Raw genomic sequence first — 24,826 nt, 5'->3', positions numbered from 1 at the left:
ATCTCTCTAATCTTTTGCTCAACGCTGATGACTGATACTAGTCTAGAAGCTCACACGGGCATTCCAGAGCACCCAGTGGTGCCTGCCAGAGCAGATTCCAGATCGAGCTTGATACCTCTGCTGGTAGAAGAATTTCATTCACTCATTCAAGAGCAATATATTAGGTTCCTACATTATGCTAGTTATAAAAATACAGATAAACCTTTATGGAGCTCAGAGACAAGCCTGTAAGAATTTAAACAAGGTGTATATGCTAAGATGGGGAATATGTAGGGTGCTGTGGAAGATATAAGAAACATTCCAAGCTCAGTATTGAGTTTGGGGGTGGGTTGATGGAGAAAATCTTGCTAAAAGAGAATGATAATAAGAATAGTAATGACTACTATTTATTGAGTTCTTGTAATGGCCACTCACTATTATAAGCATTTTATACAACTTAACTCTATTATTCTGCACAGTATCCTTGTGAAGAGAATTCCATTACCCCCATTTTACAGATGAGGAATTTCAAGTACAGAAATTAAGTAATTTACACAATGACACACCTACTAAATGAGGTGCTGACATCTGATATAGAAATGGAAACCTTAAGTAGGTGAAAGGAAAATTCTCAGGAAAAAAAAAAAGATGGTGCAAAGGCTTCCAGGCAGAGGGAATTCTAAGTAGTACAAAGGCCCAGAGGTGAGAAAGCACAAAAGAGAAACGGGTAGTGTGGCTGCATCCAAAAGGTGGGAGTCAGGGAAAGAGAACAGATAAAACTGCAGAGAGAGGTGAATGCCTGGTATTCAAGAACGGAGCAAGTTGTGTAAGGAAGTCCTGGTACTTTATTCTAAGAGCCATGGAAAGCCAGTGAAGGATTTAAACACTTGTCAGGACCAATCTGCATTATAGAAGAAACACTGGCTAATGTTTTCTCATAAGTAAATTTGAAATCATAGTGTATAATACCAAACATTTATTAAGAACTTACCCAGTTCCAGACACTGTTCTGGTATTTTATATATATATTATACTATTTGCTTCTCATAAGAATTCTTTACCATACCTGGTATTATTAATGCCAGTTTTACAGATGAAGAAAAATGATACTATGTGTCAATGACTTCCCAGCTTGTTCCAAACCCAAGATCTTCCTTCTGACCCCCAAATCATATATCCAACCACCTATTTGATATATTTCACACCTAATATATTAAAACATGACCACTTGAGCTCTAATACCTTCTTTCGACTGATTGTCTCTCAGACTTCCTCAGCTCAATAAATGATGACATCATCCACCCAGTTTCTTAATCCTAGCCCTTGAGTTGTTATTGATACCACCCCCTCATGTTTTCACCTCTCCCACTTCCAATAGCCAAGCCCTATTTGGTTAACCTTTCTATTAGGTTTCTCTGGCTGACATAAGAAATTTCGTCAAATTTTGCAGCCTAAAACAACACCCATTATTTATCTCACAGCTCTGTAGGTCACAAGTCTGGATACAGTGTGCCTCAGGTCATTCTCATCTTAGTCTCACAAGGCCAAAACCAGAGTGCTTTACTTTTTTGAAGGCTCTGAGAATGAATCCTTTTCCAAGCTCCTTAAGATTATTGGCCGAATTCAATTCCTTGCAGTTACAGGACTGAGGTCCCAAGTGTCGTTGCTGTCAGGTGGGAGCTGGGCTTTGCTCCTACAGACTGCCAGCTTTCCTTCTCTTACCTTCTGCGTGACCACCTTCAGTATCAAGTCCCTCATTATGCTAGGAATCTCAGACTTCCCCATCTGAAGCATTCCTCTGACTTCCTCTTCTGCTTCCAGCTGGAGACAGTTCTCTGCTTTAAATAATCTTGGCTGGATAATCTAGGCTACACTTCCTCAAGTCAGCTGAATAATAAACTTAATTTCATCTGCAAAGTCCATTTTGCGGGTGATGAAACATATTAGGAGCCCTGGTGGTGCAGTGGTTAAGTGTTTGGCTGCTAACCAGAAGGTCGGCAGTTCAAATCCACCAGCCGCTCCTTGGAAACCCTGTGGGGCAGTTCTACTCTCTCCTATAGGGTCACTATGAGTCAGAATCGGCTCAGCGGCAATGAGTTTGGTATGGGCTTGGCATGAACATCTTTGGGAGGACTGTATTTTGCATACCACAGTGAGCAAGCACATATGAAACTCATTAGGCACAGATAGTAGCACTGTTACATAGTGATTCAGAACACAGACTCTGAAGCTAGTTTGCTTGGGTTGTTCCACTTAATTGTCTTTCATCTTGGGCAAATTACTTAATGTCTCTGGGCTTCAGTTTCTTCACCTATAAAATGGAGGTAAAAAATAATGCCTCATAGGATTCTGAGGAAAATTAAAGGAGTTACTATATTTTAAGTTCTCAGGACAATGCCTAGTATATAATAAGTGCTATGTAAATCTTGTTTATTATAATTACAAATTAATACTTAACTATGGAGGGATAAAAAGGTGCTATAAAAAACCTGTGGGAAACAATTTTCCAATGAGTTGTTGACAAAGAGCTCTGCAAGGTCAGAACTGAAAGAAGAAAAGGAGTCAGCTAAGACAGGTTGTGAGGAGGCCAGCAGGCAGTAGGGAAAGCACCTGAGGCAGAGAATTCTGGGAAATGTGGAAAATATTGGTGTATCTGAGGAACTACAAATAGGTTATTGTGATTGCAGCCTGGTGAGAAAAGGTAAAGTGAGGCAAAGAAAGCCCTGAGAAGATAAAGGACATCAGACCCCACAAGGCCTTGTGGTCAGAATGAGGAATTTAAATGTAATTACAAAGGAAACTACAGCATAGTATGACTTAAGTAAATAAAATGGCTGAGATTAAAAAAATAGTAATAATAACAGATGTTGGCAAGGATGTGGGAAAATTTTTACCCTTATCCGTTGCTGGTGGGAATGCAAAATGTTATAGCCATTGTGGAAAACACTGTGAAAGTTCCTCAAAAAACTGAAAATAGAACTACCATATGATCCAGCAATTCCACTCCTAGGTATATACCCAAAAGACTTGAAAGCAAAGCGTCAAACAGAGATTTGTACACCAATGTTCATTGCAGCACTATTCACAATAGTCAAAAGGTCAAAACAACCAAATGCCTGTAAATGGATGAATGGATAGACAATGTGATATATACATACAATGGAATACTACTCAGCCAATAAGAGAAATTAAGTCCTGATACATGCTATAATGTGAATGGAGCTGGAAGACATTATGCTGAGTGAAATAAGTCAATTACAAAAGGACAAATATTATATCACCTCATTTGTATAAAAAGCCAAGAACAGGCAAATGTATGGAGATCAATGTTTCTTAGTGGTTACCAGGGGTGGGAGGGAGAGGGGGAGGGGGAAGTTATTGCTTATGGAGTACTAACTTTTGGTTTATGGTGATGGAAAAATTGCATTGATTAAGGGTAGGGTTGCACAGTCTATTAATGTAATTGCTGTCAGTAAGTTGTATACCTATAAAAATTTGAATTGGCAAAAGTTGTGTGATAGATAGATTTATAGTGACAAAAAAAGAAGAGTAGCTGCTGAGGCTGCTTAGGTACAATCAAACATCGCGTGAGATTTGGTTCCTTAGTTTGGAGGTTTAAGGTCATGGTTTCATGGTATATCCCAGTTAATGGGCCTAATAATGTGTTTAGTGCTTCTGTTCTACGTCCTAGTTCACTGCATAGTGTCTAGAGTCTTAAAAGCTTGCAAGCAGCCATTCAAGGCATGACAATTAGTCTCTATTCACCTGGAGCAACAGAGGAAGAAGGAGAGTCAGGAATAGGAGGAGGAAACGGAATGCGAGGCTAATTGTTTCCATGAAAAACTGCCTCCTTTTGCCATGAGACCAGGAATGCTCAGCTACCATTACTGAACGTTTTCATCAAAGATTCTATAGAAGAACCCTGATCAAAACGGGGAAAATGCAGAACAGAATTTCAAATCTCATGGAATCCAATTTTTCTGGAGCCATGGAGGCTGGGTGAACCTCTGAAAATATTGCCCTGAGATTATCTTTAAACCTTAAACCAAAAATATCTCCTGAAGTCTTCTTAAAACCAAACAATAGTTTAGCTTAACTAGTAAAGAATGTCTGCTTTGAGCATTATGCTCTTTTAAGAACTATCTATATGGGGTAAAATTGACAACAGCAACTTAAAAGATTAGATATGAAACTTAGGGGACAGTGAGTTTATGTTAATGCAGGAGGAACAAATCAGAAAAGGAGGGTAAGAATGGTTGCCCAACTCAAAGAATGTAATCTATGTCACTGAATTGTATATGTAGAAACTGTTAATTGTTATACATTTTGCTATGTATAGTCTCAAAAACAACAAAATAAAATAAATTACAAAAAAAAGAAAATTGAAGGATCACCCTGGCCGCTGTGTGGAAAGGAGTTGGAAAGGGTAACAAAAGCAAGGAAATTGGTTAGAAGTCCATAGTAACAGTCCAAATGAAAGACTGATTTGGTTAATAGTAACAGTCCAAATGAAAAACTTATTTGGGCAGTGGAGATAAAAAGAATTGAATATATTTGAGATATATTTTGGAGGCTATGGTAGCCTTAATATTGACCCCCAAAGATGTCCATACCCTAATCTCTGAAACTTGTGGATATATTATGCTACCTGGCAAAGGGACTTTGAAGATGTAATTAAGGTTACCAGAATCAATCGCCATTGAGTTAATTCCAACTCATGATGATCCCGTGTGTTTCAGAGCAGAACTGTGCTCCACAGGGTTTTCAATGGCTGATTTTTCAGAAGTAGATTGCCAGGCCATTCTTCCCAGGTGCCTCCCAGATGCTAACCCTCTGGTTAGTAGACAAATGCACTAACTCATTTGTACACACCCCCCCCCCAGAAAAAAAACAACTCATTGCCATTGAGTCACTTCCAACTCATAGCAAACCTACAGGACAGAGTAGAACTGCCCCATAGGGTTTCCAAGGCTGTAATCTTTAAGGAAGCAGACTGCCACATCTTTCTCCCAGTGAATGGCTGGTGAGTTCAAATCACTGACCTTCTGATTGGCAGCTAAGCACTTAATCACTGAGCCACCAAAACCAAAAACCTGTTGCCATGGAGTTGATTCCGACTCATAGGGACCCTACCAGGGCTCCTGAAATTAAGGTTACAGACCTTAAGCTACAGAGTAGCCTGGATTACCCAGTGGATCCAATATAATCCACATGAACCCTTAGAACAGAACTGCCGCCAGCTGGAAGCACAGAAGGAAATCAGAGAGATGTGGACCAAGGGGAAATCAGAGATTCCAAGTGTGAGAAAGATTTGACATGAGGTTACTGGCTCCGAGATGCAGGGGCCTGCATGTTAGGGCCAGAGAGAGGCCTCTAGGAGCTAAGGGAAGCCCCTAGCTGACAGCCAACAAGGAAATAAGGACCTCAGTCCTACAACCACAAGAAACTGGATTTTGCCAACAGCCTGAAAGAGCTTGAGAGCAGATTCTTCCCAAAGCTTCCCATTAAGAGGCCAGCTGGCCAATACTTAGATTTTGGCCTTGTGAAACCAGGAGCAAAGAAAGCAGCTGAGCCAGTCTGGACTTCTGATCCACAAAACTGTGAGATAATAAACTGGTGTAGTGTTATGGTTTGAACTGTGTTCCCCAAAAATCTGAGTTGTAAATTTTAACCTGTGGTTAAAACCCTATTTGGGAATAGGTTTTCTTTGTTATGTTAATAAGGCAGTATTAGTGTAGGGTGTTAATCTTTTTTGAGATATAAAAGGAGCAGATTAAGCAAAGATGGGGGAAGATAGATGCCATGCCACATGAAGATCACCAAGGAGCCAAGGAACAGGAGCTGAAAAGAGACAAAGACCTTCACCCAGAGCCTACAGAGAGAGAAAGCCCATTGCCTTAGTGTCGGCGCCCTGAATGCAGACTTCTAGCCACCTAAATGTGAGAAAATAAATTTCTGTTTGTTAAAGCCACTGACTTGTGATATATCTGTTATAGCAGCACTAGATAAGTAAGATGTGTAATTTTAAGCTGCTAAATTTGTTAAGGCAGCAATAGGAAACTAATACACTTACATAGTAATGTCAACTTCCCTTGTAGACTGTGCGATTTATAAGTGCAGGAAACATGTCTGTTTAGTTCATCATTCTACCCCCAGACCTAGCACAATGCCTGGCATACGGTAAGTGCTCAACAAGTATTTTGTTCCAAAAACAAGGTAGAGAAAGTTTAAATAACATATACGATGTCATATAATTAGTAAGTGTTTGAATCAGGCCTTGAGTTCATACCAGAATATTATAAATATAAATAACATGTAATTGTTTTGAACATTAAGAGAGCATATATGAAGTGTCTGGCACTTAGTAACATTCAGTAGATAGCATATCCTCCATTTCCCCTTTATTATCCTGACCCCAGTTCAGACTCTCCTCATTGCACTTCTGGCTAATAATAATAATACGGCCTCACTGGATCCTATCTCCAATCCATTTTATGCCAGATTAATATTCCACAAACACATACATTAAGTGAGATAATGTCTCTGAAAGTGCAGAGCCAACTGTAAAGTTTATGTATTGTTATTATCATCGTTAACATCACTGCTACTTTCATACCACATTAAATCTGGACTGCTGAGCCAAGCTTCCACGGCATTAGTCTCATGACAACTTCCCCTATCCTCCCTAAGTTATTTCTTATCATTCCTCAATTTGTATCCACTGCTCAAGCCAAACCATCTCCTTTCTGTGGGAGAAACATCCGCAGCTCACTGTTGTCCTTTGCTTGTGCCCTTTCTGGCTTCCTTATCTAAACCTTGCCCACACCCAGCGTAAAGGCCCAACTCCTTCACAAGGCATCCCTTAACTACACGACCCCTCATTGATCTCCCTGAATTCCTGTAGCACTGAGGCATTGCTCCATGCTCTTTTGCCTTTATTTATTTAGTCTATTCCACAATCCTAAACTGTGTATATTTGATGTGACAGACCTTGTGCTAGGCATAAACTATGGCCTTTACCCAATATTATTTTGAATGGTTTTTAGTTGGTGTGTGTGTACGTGTGTGTGTGTAAGACTTGTCTCCCAGCTATAAAACCCCTCACAGAGCCACCTAAGATGTTAAGAACCTGGACTCTGGAGTCAGGCATGCTGGATTTAAATCCTGGCCCTGTCACGTACTAGCTGTTTGGCCTTGGACAATTAATTTCTCTAAAAGTTAATTTTGTTATCTATAAAATGGAGATTATAAAGTATACGTCATTGAGTTTTTGTGGGAAATGACTCTTAAAACACTTTGGCATATAATAGGCGCTCAATAAATATTATATATTACTATTTTTATTATTGGAGCCCTAGTAGCACAGTGGTTAAGAGCTCAACCGCTAACCAAAAGGACAGCAGTTGGAATCCACCAGCCACTGCTTGAAAGCCCTATTGGGCAGTTCTACTCTGTCCTCTAGCGTCACTATGAGTCGGAATAGACTTGACAGCAATGGGTTTTATTATTATTACCTCTACCAGTATTCCATACCTCCCTGAATGTATAGTACAATGCTGAGCACATAACAGATATTTGATAAATACTTTTGACTGAATAATTCTTGAAAAATATGCTATATTGGATGACTATTCCAGCAGTGGAAAATCAAACAGGTTCAAAGGCATATTGATAGAACTGAATATTCAACTGACAGAAACCAGGAAATATTTCGGGAGGTGAAGACAGCCAGAAATTATTCCATTGCATACAAATCAAATAAGGAGCAAGGCCATCACAATCATTATTTTATTTTATGCAATTTTAAAAATTATTAAATTAATATGTGCTATTAGTAAAAACAAGGAGCCCTGGTGGCACAGTGGTTAAAGCAGTTGGCTCCTAACTTAAATGTTGGCTGTTCGAACTCACCAGCTGCTCTGAAGGAGAAAGATGTGGCAGTCTGTTTCCACGTCGGTGAAGATTTACAGCCTTGGAAACCCTATGGAGCAGTTCTATCTGTCCTACAAGGTTGCTGTGAGTTGGAATCGACTCTGTGGCAGTTTTTTTTTTTTTTTAGTAAAAAGAAAATTCCAGCAGTAGAAAAGGGAAGTAATATGATCTCCATGCCACCTCTCACTATTCCCACTACTCAGAGGTGACTACTATGATAAGTTTCTTGTCTAGTCTTCTCTAAATTTTCTACGGGCACAGTTGCTTTTCGTATCGTCCATTTCCTCATTTTGAGAATGAATCTAACACCATCTATTTTGCAGGAGTGTTACAAGAATTTAACAAAACATGATAGTCTTATCCAAAGTTAATCGGAGAGAAGCATAATTTCATAGTCATGAAGACAAGAGCAGATGTTTTTCAGAATACTTTCAAGATGAATCACAGATTAATTTTCACAAAGTTATTAAGTCCCAAATGTATCCTTAACTAAAGATTATTCTAGAGTAGGCCCTTTCCTAAATCCATTTAAATGATTGCATTGTTCAAACAGGAAGTTGTGGATAAATCAGCTTTCAAAAATGTTTGTTAAGAAAGAAAATAAATATGTGCATCTATAATCATTCATCACAGAGTTAGTTAGCTTGCCAAATTTAAAGCACATTGTTTGGCAATCAGAAAAGCTGATGAACAAATTGAAAAAAGAAATAATTATAGAAAAAGTCAATGAACAGGCAATTACTGGAGAAGGGATAACAAAAAGGTAGATTAGAAAGCAGAGCATGAAAGCCATGCCTATATGTGCAGGATCAGTCTCTGCAGTGTCCTTGTCCAGCACTTGCCCTCTGACCAAGAGCAAGCTAGTCATCTTCCCTTGGCCTCCACTCCCACTGCAACATGCACCAGATATAATACAAAATGAGTTTTCATACCATTCATTTTATACCATATATCCTCATCTCTTCTTGCCTGGTTTTTACTCTCTGGATATATGGACTCCTGATTTGCTACTTAATCTTTTATGATGATGATAATGATGATGACTTTTGTGGTAATGGTGATAATGACAGTGGTTTAACCATGATGGGTTTTGGAGTTGCATGGTACCCACGATTTCTCCCATTTGTAATGGAATGTCTACCCTGTGTTTGTTTCAACATTGTTATTTGGGAACATGATGTCTTTATTTTATTTCTCTACATTTAAACTAAATTTATATTTCAAATCCTAATACCTACAAGGCAATTTGAGGTCTTCCCAAACTCTTTTCCTATGGTTGTGTCTAAGCTATCCGTAGTGACAAGGCAATGAGGTGTAGGTGGGGTGGGGATGGCATCAAGTTCAGGCTGCCATTACTCCATGCTGGCATTCACTGACACATTATTGTTCCCATCTGGTTTCCAGTTGTTAATCCGTGATGTTCTGTTATAAGTAGTCCCTTGGTCTCAACTTCAAAGCTCTGTTGATATTCATCCTTCTTTCAATCAAGCTTCAATTCTTCTCTTGAGATCACAGGATCTTTCTGCCACTTCTGGACCATCTAAAAACTCAATGAGACTATCTCTGGCCCTTATCTATTTCCATACCATTATTGGATACACAGGGAGCCCTGCTGGCACAGTGGTTAAAGTGCTCGGCTGCTAACCGAAATGTTGGCAGGTTGAACCCACCAGCTGCTCCATGGGAGAAAGATGTGGCAGTCTGCTTCCGTAAAGATTTACAGCTTTGAAAACCCTATGAAGCAGTTCTACTCTATTCTATAGGGTTGCTATGAGTCACAATCAACTCAACAGCAACAGGTTTGGTTTGTTTGCTTTTTATTGGACACACAGGAGTCTCCCTACTCAATCTGCCCACAGTGGGGCATCTGGGAACATGTAAGCTGTGTTAGATCCCTCAGCCTAGGCACACTGTTCCTGGACTATACTCAGGAGATGAATTGTAGGTCCTCTCTGCATATGGATCCTTCCATCTCTGTATGAGATTTCTGTAGCCCTGTCCCACTTGGACTGAGTCCAGGAGACAGAATAAAAATTTCCCTTGTAAATAACCCTAATTTCATTCAGTCTATCATTTTTTAAACTTCCTTTCTTCTTGCACCAAGACACTAATATCGATGGTGGGATGCAGAGTTCTGAGTCTTCTTGTGTTTCCTTAGCTCCACATTTCACAGGGCTTCTAGAGTTTGAGACTCAAAACTACCTTTCCCTAAGTTTACAAACCTTCCTTTCCTAAAGCAATGGATGACATAGTCCAAATGAGCAAATGATTAATAGGTCACAAGATGACAATAAATTTCAGGAAAAAGCAAATCAGTAAATATTTTTAAATATTCTGAAATAATAAAAACACCATAAATAACAATTACCATTTACTGTACTTATTGTATGTCCATAAATGTACCACCAAGTGGTAACAGTATTTTTTTAATCCTTGTAATAACCCTGTAAGGTATATAATATTATCCCCATTTTATTGATGAGCAATCTGAGCTTTCAATAAGATGATATAACGAGGCATTCAGAAAATTTAGTCCAAGCAACAAGGTGAAAGTTTTTGCAACTCTAAGAATGCTTTACAACAGTTTTAAGGATTCTTTGGTGACTTGGCACAAAATCCACAAGTATTTCTGTTTTCATAATGTTGAAGTTGATGGTTTTAAAATATTTTAAATAAACTTTTAATTTTGGAATATTTTTGGATTTACAGAAAAGTTACAAAGATAGTACAGAGAGTTCCCATATATTCCTCACCCAATGTCTGCTAATGTTAACATCTTATATTACACCATGGTACATTTGTCAAAACTGAGAAACCAACATTGGTATAGTGTTATTGGACCAAACTCCAGGCTGTATTGGGATTTCACCAGTTTTTCCACTCATGTCCTTTTTCTGATGCAAGATCCAATTCAAGATACCACATTGCATTTAGCAGCTGTCTGGTTTTAATCTTATGTTTTCTCCCCAGAAAGCTAACTACAGCACACAACCTATTTCTCCATTTTGCAAGGGGCATTTTGCAGCTATTTTGACAAGTTGCCAGAATTTCTGTCTGAAAAGAGAGAAATTTAGTCTGCTGATGGGTTTTGTATGAAGTCTTCCAAATCACTCATGTCTCCAGGTGAACTGATTGTTTTGGTGCTGGGAAGACAGAATAACAATGTCAAGAAATACTCTAAGGCAGGTCAGTATACAGCAGTAATATAGATTTAAGAGATTTTTATTTCCTGATTTAGACTATAGTGTCTCACTTGCTGATAGTCTTCCTAAATCAACATTACCACTGGTGAAGATTAATACATTTCCAGTCTAGAGTAAGTAAAAGAAAGAAAAATTCATGACCATATTTTTGTTATTATAACTGTGTGTATTTCCTTAGGGGTAAATAACATTTTAAACAAATATGACCATTCATGCCATTCTCAGTTAGATTCTGTTTCCCACAGAGTATTTCTTAAAACTTTTCACTAAAAAGCCCCTAATGAGAGGATCAAGTACATACCCTTGAGATTCTGGAGCTTGCCATAACAGCCTATTAAAAGCAAAAAATCTCTTTGAAGTCTTCAACTTTAACTTAAAAATTCATGTTAAGTTTTGCATTCTACTCCATGATATATTTGCATTTGTTTTCATATAAAATTAATGTTTTAAATTATTTACTAATGAGTTAAAATTGATAAGTCCTGTTTATCCTGTGCCTTTATAAGCCTCCTTTCACACTGATGGTCAGGGATGTCCCTTCTGGACAAGCAGAAACTTATTGATGGAGGTCTGTGCTAGTCAAGATGCATTTTGATAGGCAGCCTCTAAAATGGCCCTCAATGACCCCTGCTTTCTGATATTCACACCCTTATGTAATCTCTGCCGTATTGACTCTCTTAATGAATAGAATGTGGCAGAAGTTATTAGGTTATAAAAAGACTGTAGCTTATGTCTTAAGTGTTCTCTCCTGGATTGTTTACACTGAGGGAAGCTAGCTGCCATGTGGAAAAGTTCACGTGAGTGGGCCTGGAAGATCTTCTGAGGCTTTCCAATGGCCAATGAGTGAGCTTAGAAGGGGATTCTTTCCCCATTGAGCCTTAAATTGACTGTAGCCCTGGAAAAACCTGAGCCTGAACCACCAATAAGCCACACCCAGATTTCCAACCCGCAGAAACTGTGAAGCAATAAATGTTGGCTGTGAAGTAAATGTTCATTGTTTTCATCTATTAAGTCTTTGAGTAATTTATTATGTAGCAATTGATAACTAATACATGCACGTACTTGGATTTTTAAATTCAATCTGTCATTTTGTTTTTTACTTTTAACTGCAGCATTCTGTCCATTTATACAGAATAACATTCATTTATTAATATTTTGAATTTATTTTGACTATTCTATTTTGTGCTTTCTATATATCCCTGCTAAACTATATTTCTCTTTCATATATATATAAATATATATACACACATATATTTATATTCTTCTGAATTGTTTGGCTATTTTTTTCTTATTTTTTCCTTCTGCTAATTTGGAAGTTATACATTTTGTTTCTACTTTTTGTTTAAAATAGTTATGTTTATCATAAGAAAATGCATAATTAGCCTCTTAAAATTTAAAGGTTATCAATTTCTTCATGTCCTCTTAAGCAATACAAGATCGCTGAAAAACAAAAACAAAACCCATTGCCATCAAGTCGATTCCGACTCATAGCAGCCCTACAGGACAGAGTAAAATTGCCCCATATGGTTTCCAAGGCTTAATTTACAGAAGCAGACGGTCACATCTTTCTCTCGTGGAGCGGCTGGTGGGTTTGAACCACCAACCTTTCATTTAGCAGCCAAGCGCTTAACCTCTGTGCCACCAGGCCTCCTAAAAGATTGGTACCGAAAACCAAAAGCAACAACAACAAAATCGATTGCTGTGGAGTCGATTCCAACTCACAGTGACGCTATACGACAGAGTAGAACTGCCCCATAGTATTTCCAAGAAGTGGCTGGTAGGTTCAAACTGCCAACCTTTTGGTTAGCAGTCAAGCTCTTAACCACTGTGCCACCACACCTTAATTCCATTTGCAGTTGTCTCTGATATATATGCTATCGTTATCACATATTTCACCTTTATTTTTATATTTTGAACCTTTGATATTTTATGTTTTACAGTTAATATTTGTTTAGACATGCCCACGTATTTAGTACTTTCCTTGCATTAATAGGAGCCCTGCTGGTGCCGTGGTTAAAGCTAACCAAAAGGTCAACTGTTTGAACTGAACCGGCCACTCTATGGGAGGAAGATGTGGCAGTCTGCTTCCATAAAGATTTACAGCCTTGGAAACCCTACCGGGCAGCTCTACTCTGTCCTATAGTTTCACTAGTAGTTGGAATAGCAGTGGATTTTGTTTTTGTTTGCCTTAATTGCTTCTTGCATCTCAGACCTTACATTTTGGAGGAGTATCCTTCTGCCTTAAATACATTCTTAAGAATTTTTTTTTGTATATGTTTGTTCCCGGCAAACTCAGTTTTTTTAAGTCCTAAAAAAACCTTCATTCCACTCTTATTTTTCAAAGATCCTTCTGGTGGATATAGAATTCTAAGCTGACAGTTATTTTCTCTCAATACATTAAATTTATCATTTTGACTTCTATTGTTGCTCCTGAGAAATTAGCTCCCCTTGTACTACGAATTTAAAAGTATTCTGTCATTTCTGCTCTCTTTCTACTTGTTCAAGTTGTAGGGTTAATAAATATTTTGATTTTGGCCCTTTCTTCTTTTTGGATGGGTGCATTTATTGCTATAAACTGACCTCTGAGCACTGCTTTTGCTGTGTCCCAAAGTTCTGGTAGGATGTGTTTTCATTCTTGTTTGATTCTGTGAATTACTTTATTCCATCCTTAATTTCTTCTATAACCCAGTAGTTTTTGAGCAAGGTGTTGTTCAGTTTCCATGTGTTTGATTTTTTTCGTTGCTTTTTCTGTTATTGATTTCTACCTTTATGGCTTTATGGTCAGAAAAGATGCTTTGTAATATTTCCATGCTTTGGATTTTGTTAAGGCTTGCTTTATGGCCTAATATGTGGTCTATTCTGGAGAATGTTCCATGTGCATTGGAAAAGAAAGTATACTGGGCTGCTGTTGGGTGGAGTGTTCGGTATATGTCTATGAGATCAAGTTGGTTGATTGTAGCATTTAGATCTTCTGTGTCTTTATTGAGCTTCTCTCTGGATGTTCTGAAAGTGGAATGCTGAAGTCTCCTACTATTATTGTGGAGCTGTCTATCTCTCTTTTCAATGCTGTTAGAGTTTAAGTATTTCGGAGCCCTGTCATGGGGTGTGTAAATATTCATTATGGTTATGTCCTTCTGCTGTATTGACCCTTTAATCAGTATATAGTGTCCTTCCTTATCCTTTGTGGTGGATTTTACTTCAAAGTCTATTTTGTCAGAGATTAAAATTGCTACTCCTGCTCTTTTTTGAGTGTTGTTTGCTTGATATATTTTATTCTATCCTTTGAGTTTTAGTTTGTTTGTGTCTTTAAGTGTAAGGTGTGTCTCTTGAAGAGACGATCATTTTTTTTATCCATTCTGCCATGCTCTGTCTCTTTACTGGTGCATTTAGTCCATTTACATTCAGCGTAATTATTGATAGGTATGAGTTTAGTGCTGTCATTTTGATGTCTTTTTTTGTGTGTTGTTGACAGTTTCTTTGTTCCCCGTAATTTTCTCTGCTGAGTCGTTTTTATTCATGTATTTTCTTTTCATCTTTTTCATTGTTGATTTTGTATTTGCTGAGTCTTTATATTTTTAGTATTCTGTCATTTCTCTTTACCTGCTCTTAAGACGATCTCTCTTTTCTTTATTATCCTTTGGTTTCACTATAATGTGTCTAGGTTTTTTCTGTTTTGTTTATCCTTTTTGTGCTTTATTGAGCTTCTTAAATCTGTGGATTGGTCTTTTATTAGTACTAGAAAATTCTCAACCAGAATTCATTCCAGTATTGTCTATGTCCCTCCCTTTGCTAGATTTTCTCATTGCCACATCTGTGTCACTTAGTTGCACTTTTATATATTTCATCTCATTTCTCCATGTTGGTTCTGGATAATTACTTCAGATCCACCATCTACTTTACTAATTCTCTGTTTGTTTCTATCTCACAGGCTGTTAAACTCAGCCATTCTTAAACCAATATTTAATAATTTGAAAATAAATGAAGACTACTCAAATGAGAACAAGCAGAGGCTATTTATTCAGAGCTTGCTATAGCAAGGGAGTCTGTCACCATCACTTGTGTTTGGCAGAGACGCAAAGGCATTCAGGGAAGTGGGAAAGCTTCATAGTGGAAAAACGAGAAGGCTTCAGGTATGCCCTACTTGGAGGCTGTTGGCATGGGGAAGCTGAGGTGGGCTACCTAGAAGTTGACCTTCCAGTGTGATTGGTTAGGGTATCATATTTGGATTGTTTAGGTTGGTCCTAAGTAGAAGTGGGGGAAATATGAGGGAAGCTGTCAGTTATTGATCAAGTCCTGGCCACTTTGGGCCAATTACTACAGACCTGTGGTTTAGCTCCCTGGACTGGTTGCTGCAGATTGTGGCTCAGAGTTCTATTTTTACATATGATCTGGCAATGTCCATTAGTAAATTCAGTCTTTCAATAATATTTATCAATTTCAGAAATTCTATTTGAACTATTTTCAGGCTTGTAATTTATTCTAGTTCGTTATTCTCTACGTATATTTTCAAACTTTTTATTTCTTTAAGCATATAAATAAAGTTATATTCTTGTCTGATTATTCCATTGTCTAATGATTTTGTAAGACTGTGTTGATTCTCTGTTTCTTAATGCTGGTTCATGTTGGTGGTATCTTGTTTCCTTGTTAATTTAATTTTTTTGTTGTTTTTTTGTTTTCACAAGATTATTGTCTTTGGAATTTTATTAGTAGGAATTAGTTGAGGCCTGGGATAAAGGTGAGTACTACAGAGAGGATTTGTCTTTGCTTTGCTAAGTGTTACCAATACAGGACCACTCTAATTTAAATATGTGACTAGTTTTCTTTCGAACCAGATGGTGAGGTTTTGGACTGAAAATGTGGTTAAGGGGTATCCTATGGTTTTCATAATCACTGGTAATTTTTCATCTGGAGTTTGTTATCAAAGTTCAAGAAAATTGACTACCCTTATAGTCCTTTGGGAGGATTTTTTTTTTTTTTTTTTTACTGTAAATCATCCTTATATGGTAGAGGTCCTTATAATCTTGAGGCTCTAGCCTCAGCAGAGAAATCTATTCAATTCCCTGCTTTGGGTACACTTTGGGCTTTGCTTCCTTCTCTCTTTCAACCCATGAGTCCATGAAAATCTAAACTCAAGTTCACTAGTTTGGCAATTGACTTTAGAGTGAATGCAGCTGCAGGGCTGTACTTAGTTATTTGAGTTGTTATTCCTTTTCATTTCCTGATAATGTCTTACTTTCCTGACAGCTGAATGATGCTTTAGTTTATTTTTAATATGTTATCCAGGATTTTTAGGTTATTTCAGCAGGAAGGTTGATCCAGGTACCTGGCCTCCTATATTACCAGTAAGAGCAGTCTTGCTGCTGCTCATTGAACTTTATCCATCAGTTACAATATATAGAATGTATTTGCTCCTGTTTCTTTCTTCCCTAGTAGGCCCGATCGGGAGCTTCTCGAAGACCAAAAACAAAAACAAAACAAGCAAACAAAACAGTTGGCTGTTGAGTTAATTTCTACTCATGGCAACCCAACTTGTGGAGTAGAGCTGCACTACATAGGGTTTTTAAGGTTGTCACGTTTCAGAAGCAGATCACCAGACCTTTCTTCCCAGGTGCCTCTGGATGCACTTCAATCTCCAACCTTCCAGTTAGTAGTTTCGCACTTAACAGTTTGTGCCACCTAGGACTCCTTTCTCAAAGACAGAGACTGCTTTTTATCTCAGTGTCTGGCTTATAATAGCATATGTGGGTGTGTATGCATCTCTCTGTCTCTCTCTCTCCTCCCTGTCCTTCTATCTATCTATCTATATATATATTAAGTGGGGAAAAAAATTGAAAAATTGCAGAATCTGTCAGTTAGTGATCAAGTTCTCCCCAGCGGGGGCCAATTGCTAAAGAAGTTGTGGTTTATCTTCCTGGGCTGACTGCTGAAGATTGTGAGTCAAAGTTTTATTTTTATATAAGATATGGCCAATGTCCATCAATCTCTCAATAAATATTTTTCATTTCTAAAAATTCAATTTGAAGTATTTTCATATATATAATAAATAAATATTAGTAGATTCTGTATCAAAACCACATTTCCTTATCCTTTATTGCTTACTTATGAAGCACATTTCTAGAATTATAATTGGGAAAAGACAAAGAGGCCCTTATTTCAAAATTTGATTAAATGATGACAGAAAATTCCATTATTTTTGAGTGTTTGTGTGTTCCTTTTTTGTGGCATGACCTACAGGGGAAATTTATTATTAATGCAATCATTAAATTCGGAGTATTACCTCATTAAAATCCACAAGAAATATACATAATTTGCCCTCACTGCCTAAGAACAAAAATTTAAAAAATAAAAAAATTCCTATTATATAACATTGAATTTTCATTGTTTCATTTTTTTGGTGCCCTGTTGCTATGGAAATATTCCCATACTATCTGAAAGCATGAATCACATATCCAGTAGTGCTACATCTGCGGTATACCATATGGCAAATCTACTGCAGCTAAAAGAGGTAAGTAAAACTGTCTCCACAGATGAATTCAACACTTCAAAGACTGAGACAACTATTACACAGGCTATATTGTCTCTTTGTTGGCAATACCAATACCCAAAAAGGCTTTTCTCCTGAAAGACACAGGTGCTAAGCTGGCATTCAGAATGAGTAAGCAAAAGAGACTACCTGAAGGCAGTTCCAATAGAAATCCTCAAAACTAAACTAGCCAACACAGCCTCCACTCATCACAGCTGTCTGGTCTCTACCTGAGTCCAGTTCAACACTAGAGTTTATGGAATGCTACCAATTTATAGATCTTTATTGCTATTTAGCTCTTGGAAAACGTCTCAGTGTCGATTTCATAATGTTTGTTTAACGTGACTATTGAATGAATGAACGATAGATAGATCATGATTTGGGAGGTTAATTCATTATCTCTCAGGACTCATGCCTGGAATGACAAATTGATGGTGTCACATTCACTGTTGAAAAGAACATTCCAAAATCTATCCTGCAGTACAATGCTGTCCAAAAAAAACTGTTGACTCAATACCAACTCATAATGACCATGCAGGACAGACTAGAACTGCCCCATAGGGTTTCCAATGAGTGGTGGGTGGATTCTAACTGCTGACCTTTTTAGTTGGCAGCCAAGCTCTTAACCACTGTCTTGGTCATCTAGTGCTGCTCCAACAGAAACACCACAAGTGGATGGCTTTAACAAAGAGAAGTTTATTCTCTCACAGTTCAGTATGCTGCAAGTCCAAATTCAGGGCGTCAGCTCCAGGAAAAAAGCTTTCTCCCTCTGTCATCTCTGGAGGAAGGTCCTTGTGAGGCATCAGTCTTCCTTTGGTCTGGGAGCATCTCAGCACAGGAACCTCAGATCCAAAGGATGCGCTCCACTCCCTGCGCTGCTTTCTTGGTGGTATGATGGTTAAGACTGTGTGTCAACTTGGCCGGGCCATGATTCTCCGTGTTTTAATGTAATCACTCCCATGATTGAATATACTGTGAGTAGCTAATCAAATGAAAGGGAGTCTCCTTGGGGGTGTGGCCCGCATCTGTATATGAGCAGACGTTCTGGCTTTTTGCTTTCTCTGGATCCTGCAGCTGCTTCCTGTCGTCTCATCTTCTGTTCTTGGGACTTGAGCTGTCAGCTTATCTGTCGAACTTGGGATTCATCAATCCGCACAACCTGTGAGTGGGAACCCTGCTCTCTGACCTGCTGATCTTGGGCTTGCCAGCTTCTGCAGCTGTGTGACTTGGGAAAGGCCTTTACCCTGATCCATGGACTTGGGACGTTCTAGCCTCTACAATCGTGTGAGCTGTTTCCTTGATATAATCTCTCTCTATATATATGTATTTATACACTTTATTGGTTTTCCTTCTCTAGAGAACCCAGCCTAAGACAACCACTATGCCTCCAGAGCTCCACAAGTCTGTCAGTGATAGGATAATGTCCATTCGTTTACAAGGAAGACCAATTACTACAACTATTATTCAAATTTACACACCAACCGCTAAAACCAAACGTGAAGAAATTGAAGACTTTTACCAAATTCTGCAATCTGAAATTGATCAAACATGCAATCAGGATGCATTGATAATGACTGGTGATTGGAATGTGAAAGTTGGAAACAAAGAAGAATCAGTAGTTGGAAAACATGGCCTTGGAGATAGAAACAAAGCTAGAGATCACATGGTAGAATTTTGCAAGACCAACAACCTGTTCTTTGCAAATACCTTTTTTCAACAACATAAACGGTGACTATACTGGTGGTGGCGCAGTGGTTAAGCATTGGGCCCCTTACTAAAAGGTTGGCAGTTCAAATCCACCAGCTGCTCCTTGAAACCCTATGGCGCAGTTCAACTATGTCCTATAGGGACACTATGAGTCAGAATCAACTTGATGACAGCGAGTTATACACATGGACCTTGCCAGGTGGAATCAGGGCTTCAAACTGATTCAGAACATTCAGTAAAAGTCAACATAAATGTGGCAGAGTGCACGTTACATTCAACCAAATCTGTTGCCCTTTGGATTCTGAACCAAGTAGGAAACAAACAGCTATGCCCTGCTCAAAGATGGTGGCCCACCACACTGCTTTGAATATGTGTTGCTCTCCACAGCCCTGCCAATAATCCAGTCTCCTGCATGGATCAGGAAAGTTTCAGGAGCCTGATGCGAGAGACTGGGTTAATGACAGGACTCTGGAGAGTGACATACATTCAAAACAGCATGGCCTGCCGCCATCTTTGAGTAGGGCACCACTGTGTTTCCTAGTTAAATAAAAATCTGATGGGTAACAAATTTGGTTGCTATGCAACATATACACTGTCCTCATTTACGTAGGCAATTAGCGAACCATTCAGAACTGGTTCGAGGTCCTGGATTGAATACAAAGGAATCAAATCAACTACATTTGTGGAAAGAGACGATGGAGAAGCTCAATATCATCAGTCAGAACAAGGCCGGGGCCAACCACAGAACAGACCATCAATTGTTCATACGCAAGTTCAAGCTGAAGCTGAAGAAAATTAAAACAAGTCCATGAGAGCCAAAGTACATGCTTGAGTATATACCACCTGAATTTACAGACCATCTCAAGAATAGATTTGATACATTGAACACTGACTGAAAACCAGGTGAGGTGTGGGATGACATCAGGGACATATATGAAGAAAGAAAAAGGTCATTAAAAAGACAAGAAAGGAAAAAAACTATAAAAATGAATGTCAGAACAGGCTCTGAAACTTACTTTTGAATGTAACGTAGCTAAGGCAAATGGAAGAAATTATGAAGTAAAAGATATGAACATGTTTCAAAGGACAGCTTGAGAAAACAAAGTGAAGTATTATAACGAAATGTGCAAAGACCTGGAGTTAGAAAACCAAAAGGGAAGAACATGCTCTGAAGTTCTCAAGCTGAAAGAACTGAAGAAATAACTCAAGCCTCAAATTGCAATATTGAAGGATTCTATGGGCAAAATACTGAATGATGCAGGAAGCATCAAAACAAGATGGAAGGAATACACAGAGTCACTGTACCGAAAGGAACTGGTCAGCATTGAACCATTTCAGGAGCTAGCATATGATCAAGAACTATGGTATTAAAGGAAGAAGTCCAAGCTGCACCGAAGGCATTGGCAAAAAACAAGACTCCAGGAATTGACAGACTACCAATTGAGATGTTTCAACAAAGAGATGCAACCCTGTAAGTGTTCATTAGTCTATGCCATGAAATTTGGAAGACAGCTACCTGGCCAGCTGACTGGAAGAGATCCATATTTGTGCCCATTCCAAAGAAGGGTGATCCAACAGAATGTGGAAGTTATTGAACTATATCATTAATATCACACACAAGTAAAATCTTGCTGAAGATAATTCAAAAATGGTTGTAGCCATACATTGATAGGGAACTGCCAGAAATTCAAGCCAAATTCAGAAGAGGATGTGGAACAAAGGATATCATTGCTGATGTCATATGTATCTTGGTTGAAAGCAGAGAATACCAGAAAGAAGTTTACCCGTGTTTTATTGACTATGAAAAGGCATTCAACTGTGCGTATCATAAAAAAATATGGATAACAGTGGAAAGAATGGGAGTTCCAGAACACTTAATTATGGCTATGTGGAACCTGTACATAGGCTAGGAGGCAGTCTTTCTAACAGAACAAGGGGATACTTTGTGGTTTGGGATCAGGGAGGGTGTGCAATAGGGTTGTATCCTTTCACCATACTTATTCAATATGTATGCTAAGCAAATAATCTGAGAAGCTGGACTATGTGAAGAAGAATAGGGCATCAGGATTGGAGGAAGACTCATTAACAACTTGCATTATGCAGATGACACAACCTTGCTTACTGAAAGTGAAGAGTACTTGAAGCACTTACTAAGGAAGATCAACGACTAATGAAGAGCAACATAAAGAAAACAAGAATCCTAGCAACTGGACCAATAAGGAACATCATGATAAATGGAGAAAAAACTGAAGTTGTCAAGGATTTCATTTTATTTGAATCTACAATCAACACCCATGGAAGCAGAAGTCAAGAAATCAAACAACGAATTGCATTGGGCAAATCTGCTGCAAAGACCTCTTTAAAGTGTTAAAAGCAAAGATATCACTTTGAGGACTAAGGTGCGCCTGACCTAAGCCATGGAGTTTTCAATAGCCTCATATGCATGCGAAAGCTGGACAATGAATAAGGAAGACTGAAGAAATGATGTCTTTGAATCATGGTGTTGGCAGAGAACTTTGACTATACCATGAACTGCCAGAAAAACGAACAAGTCTGTGTTGGAAGAAGTATAGCCAGAATGCTCCTTAGAAGCGAGGATGGCAAGATTTCGTCTCTCATGCTTTGGACATATTATCAGGAGGGGCCAGTCCCTGAAGAAGAACATCATGCCTGGTAAAGTACAGGGCCAGTGAAAAAGAATAAGATTCTTGATGAGATGGATTGACACAGTGGCTACAACAATGGGCTCAAACATAGAATGACTGTGCGGATGGCGAGGGACTGGGCAATTGTACATAGGGTCACTATGAGTCAGAACCTACTGGATGGCACCTAACAACAACAACAGGATTTACAGTTAGATATGATTAGCAGATAGCAACCATTGGTTGATCACCCACACATGCTAGACCTTTATCTAAGTGTTATACATGATTTGGTTTTTATCTTCCAACATTTTTACAAACACATTTGTGTTATCCCCATTTGACCTATAAGGTAATTGAAGTTAAAAGCTTGTAAGTATTTTGCTTAAGGTCATCTGTAGTTACTAAATGCAGTGTGGAGTTTGAGTTTGACTGCATTCTTTCTGACCTCAAAGTTTGTTTTCTTGCCATTATATAACAATTTCTCTTTGAGAGGTATATACATATTTAAGGGATTAATGCTGTGTGCTCTGGAGTCAGACTGCCTGCATCCAAATACCAGGTCCATCTTTTACTATCTATGCAACCTCAACCTATTTACTTTACCTCTCTTATCTTCAGTTTTCTCATCTGTAATGTGGAGATAATCAAAGTACTTAACTAGGAGGGATCTTGAGAGAAATAAATGACCTGTTGCACAGGGCCTACTAAGTGCTGAGTAAGTGCTCAATAAGAGTTAATTACTATCATTGTGTTTTAGTCATGTCTTTAAAAATTATGACATACTCGTTTTGGATATAAAATCATAAATAATTTTTATTTTTTTAATTTTAGGACAGCATGTTTGCTAGGGCAGTAATTCTCAAACTGTAGTTCTCAGACTGGCAGCATCATCATTAGCTAGGCACTTGTCAACAAAGCAAATTACAAGCCCTATCCCGGGTCTACTGAATAAGGAACTCTGGAGATGGTGCTCAACCGTGTCTTAACAAGCCCTCCAGGTGACTCTAATACATGCCAAAGCTTGAGAACCATTAGTCTGGGAGAAAAATCTTGTCTTTCCTAGCTTAGCCAAGGCCAAATCTACCCCAAAGATGCTTTTGGAACTAATCCTGGGACACTGATTTTTCTAGAATCAATTCCCACTACTTCAAATGGATGTTGCAATCAAGTTGTTCCTATGAGCCCATCTAATCACTAAGATTCTTGATTAGTAGTTAATCATTTTGTCTTGACTGCATTTGAGATGATCAATTATTTTATAATGATTCCCTCTTATGTGGAATGAGATATAATACCATGATTATCACAGCCATTAGAAGACACTGCTGGGATTTCTCCAGAGTTGGAACTGACAAAACATTTAAAGACACCCCTAATAAACTGGCTAGTCTCTCAATTTCTCTGTAAAAAGTATTAGCATTTGATTAAGCTTTTCTGAATGGGTAAAAATTGAGTCACTTCTTAAGGCTTTATCTATTCTAAGTTTCACATTGTTTATTAAAGTTCATATGTAGAAAATGACACACTGGCAAACTTTCAGATTAAGCCTGCTCCAAGGCAAGAACAAAACTTCCAGGAGTTTATTTGAGCCTCAGTAATTTTCTAAGAGTCGAAATCGACTGGACAACAACTAACAACAAGATGAATGTAACATCACCCTCAAAAATGAAAATTAAATTGCTTATTTCACAAATTTTACCACTTTTTGTAAACAAATGAGAATGTTTGAATGATGTAAATGAGTTTCAATGTCCCCTAATTTTTCAAAGCAAGCTGTCAGTTATTGACCAAATCCTGATTTGGCTGATTGCTACAAAGGTTGAAGTTTGGGCTGGCTGCTGCAGAGGTTATGGATCAAAGTTCTATTTTTATATGTGGTCTTGCCATTGTTTGTGTGTATACTCAGTCTCTCGCCTTTGAGAGAGAAGTGTAGATGTTGCTGAGGTCTCATCAATTACTGTGAGAAGCAAAATCACCAATGGCTAATGTGAGAAAACCTTTATAGTTATTGACAGTTGTAGGTCCCAGGCAAGGTGCTGGTGGTAGAGGGGAAAGAATGGTAAAGTTGGATCAGACATGGAGGGGGTTAGAAGAATTGTATTTTTTTTTTTTTTTTTTTTTGGCATAAAGATCAAAGCCAATATTATAATTTTCCAAATACTAAGCATTTTCCACCCTTCTCTTTTGATAGCTAGATGCAGCTCAAGAGATCAGGAAGACTACCGGGGGAGTGAAAAGACTCAGTGGGTGATTGATTGGGAGCTGGAAAAGAAAAAGGCATAAAGATTTGCCTTTAATATTCTAGGTGCTGCTGCTGTTTGTACATAAAAACTAGGTTATACAATGGGGGAAAGACAAAGCAGAAACCCCGACCACTATCCAAGGTTAAACCCAGTTGCCATGGAATTGATTCTGGCTCATGGTGTTCTCACATGTGTAAGAGTAGAACTGATTTTTTGGACATAGATTGCCAGGCCTTTCCTCTGAGGCTCTTCTATGTGGTCTTGAACCTCCAAGCTTTCAGTTAGCAGCCAAGCACAGTAACAGTTTGCACCACTCAAGGACTCATTGCAAGAACATGGAGTAAATAGAGGAAACCTGTCTGCTACAGCCAAGGTTAGAGGAGTCAGATGTTGGGAAAAAGAAAGCAGACCAACATTTCTGAGCCTCCATCATACAGATACTATGCAGATACATTACACAGATCATCTCATTTAACAGTTTCTTGAAGTTTTTACAGAGGAGAAATTAGAACCTCAAATTCCTCAGGTAAATTACCTAGAGTCATAAACATTTTAGTGGTAGATCCAGGATTTGGACTCAGGTCAGTTTGA

This window comes from Trichechus manatus, unplaced genomic scaffold (assembly GCF_000243295.1).
Source record: "Trichechus manatus latirostris isolate Lorelei unplaced genomic scaffold, TriManLat1.0 scaffold00140, whole genome shotgun sequence".
NCBI lineage: Eukaryota > Metazoa > Chordata > Mammalia > Sirenia > Trichechidae > Trichechus > Trichechus manatus.
The sequence above is the reverse complement of the archived record's forward strand: the minus strand, read 5'-3'. Positions refer to the sequence as shown.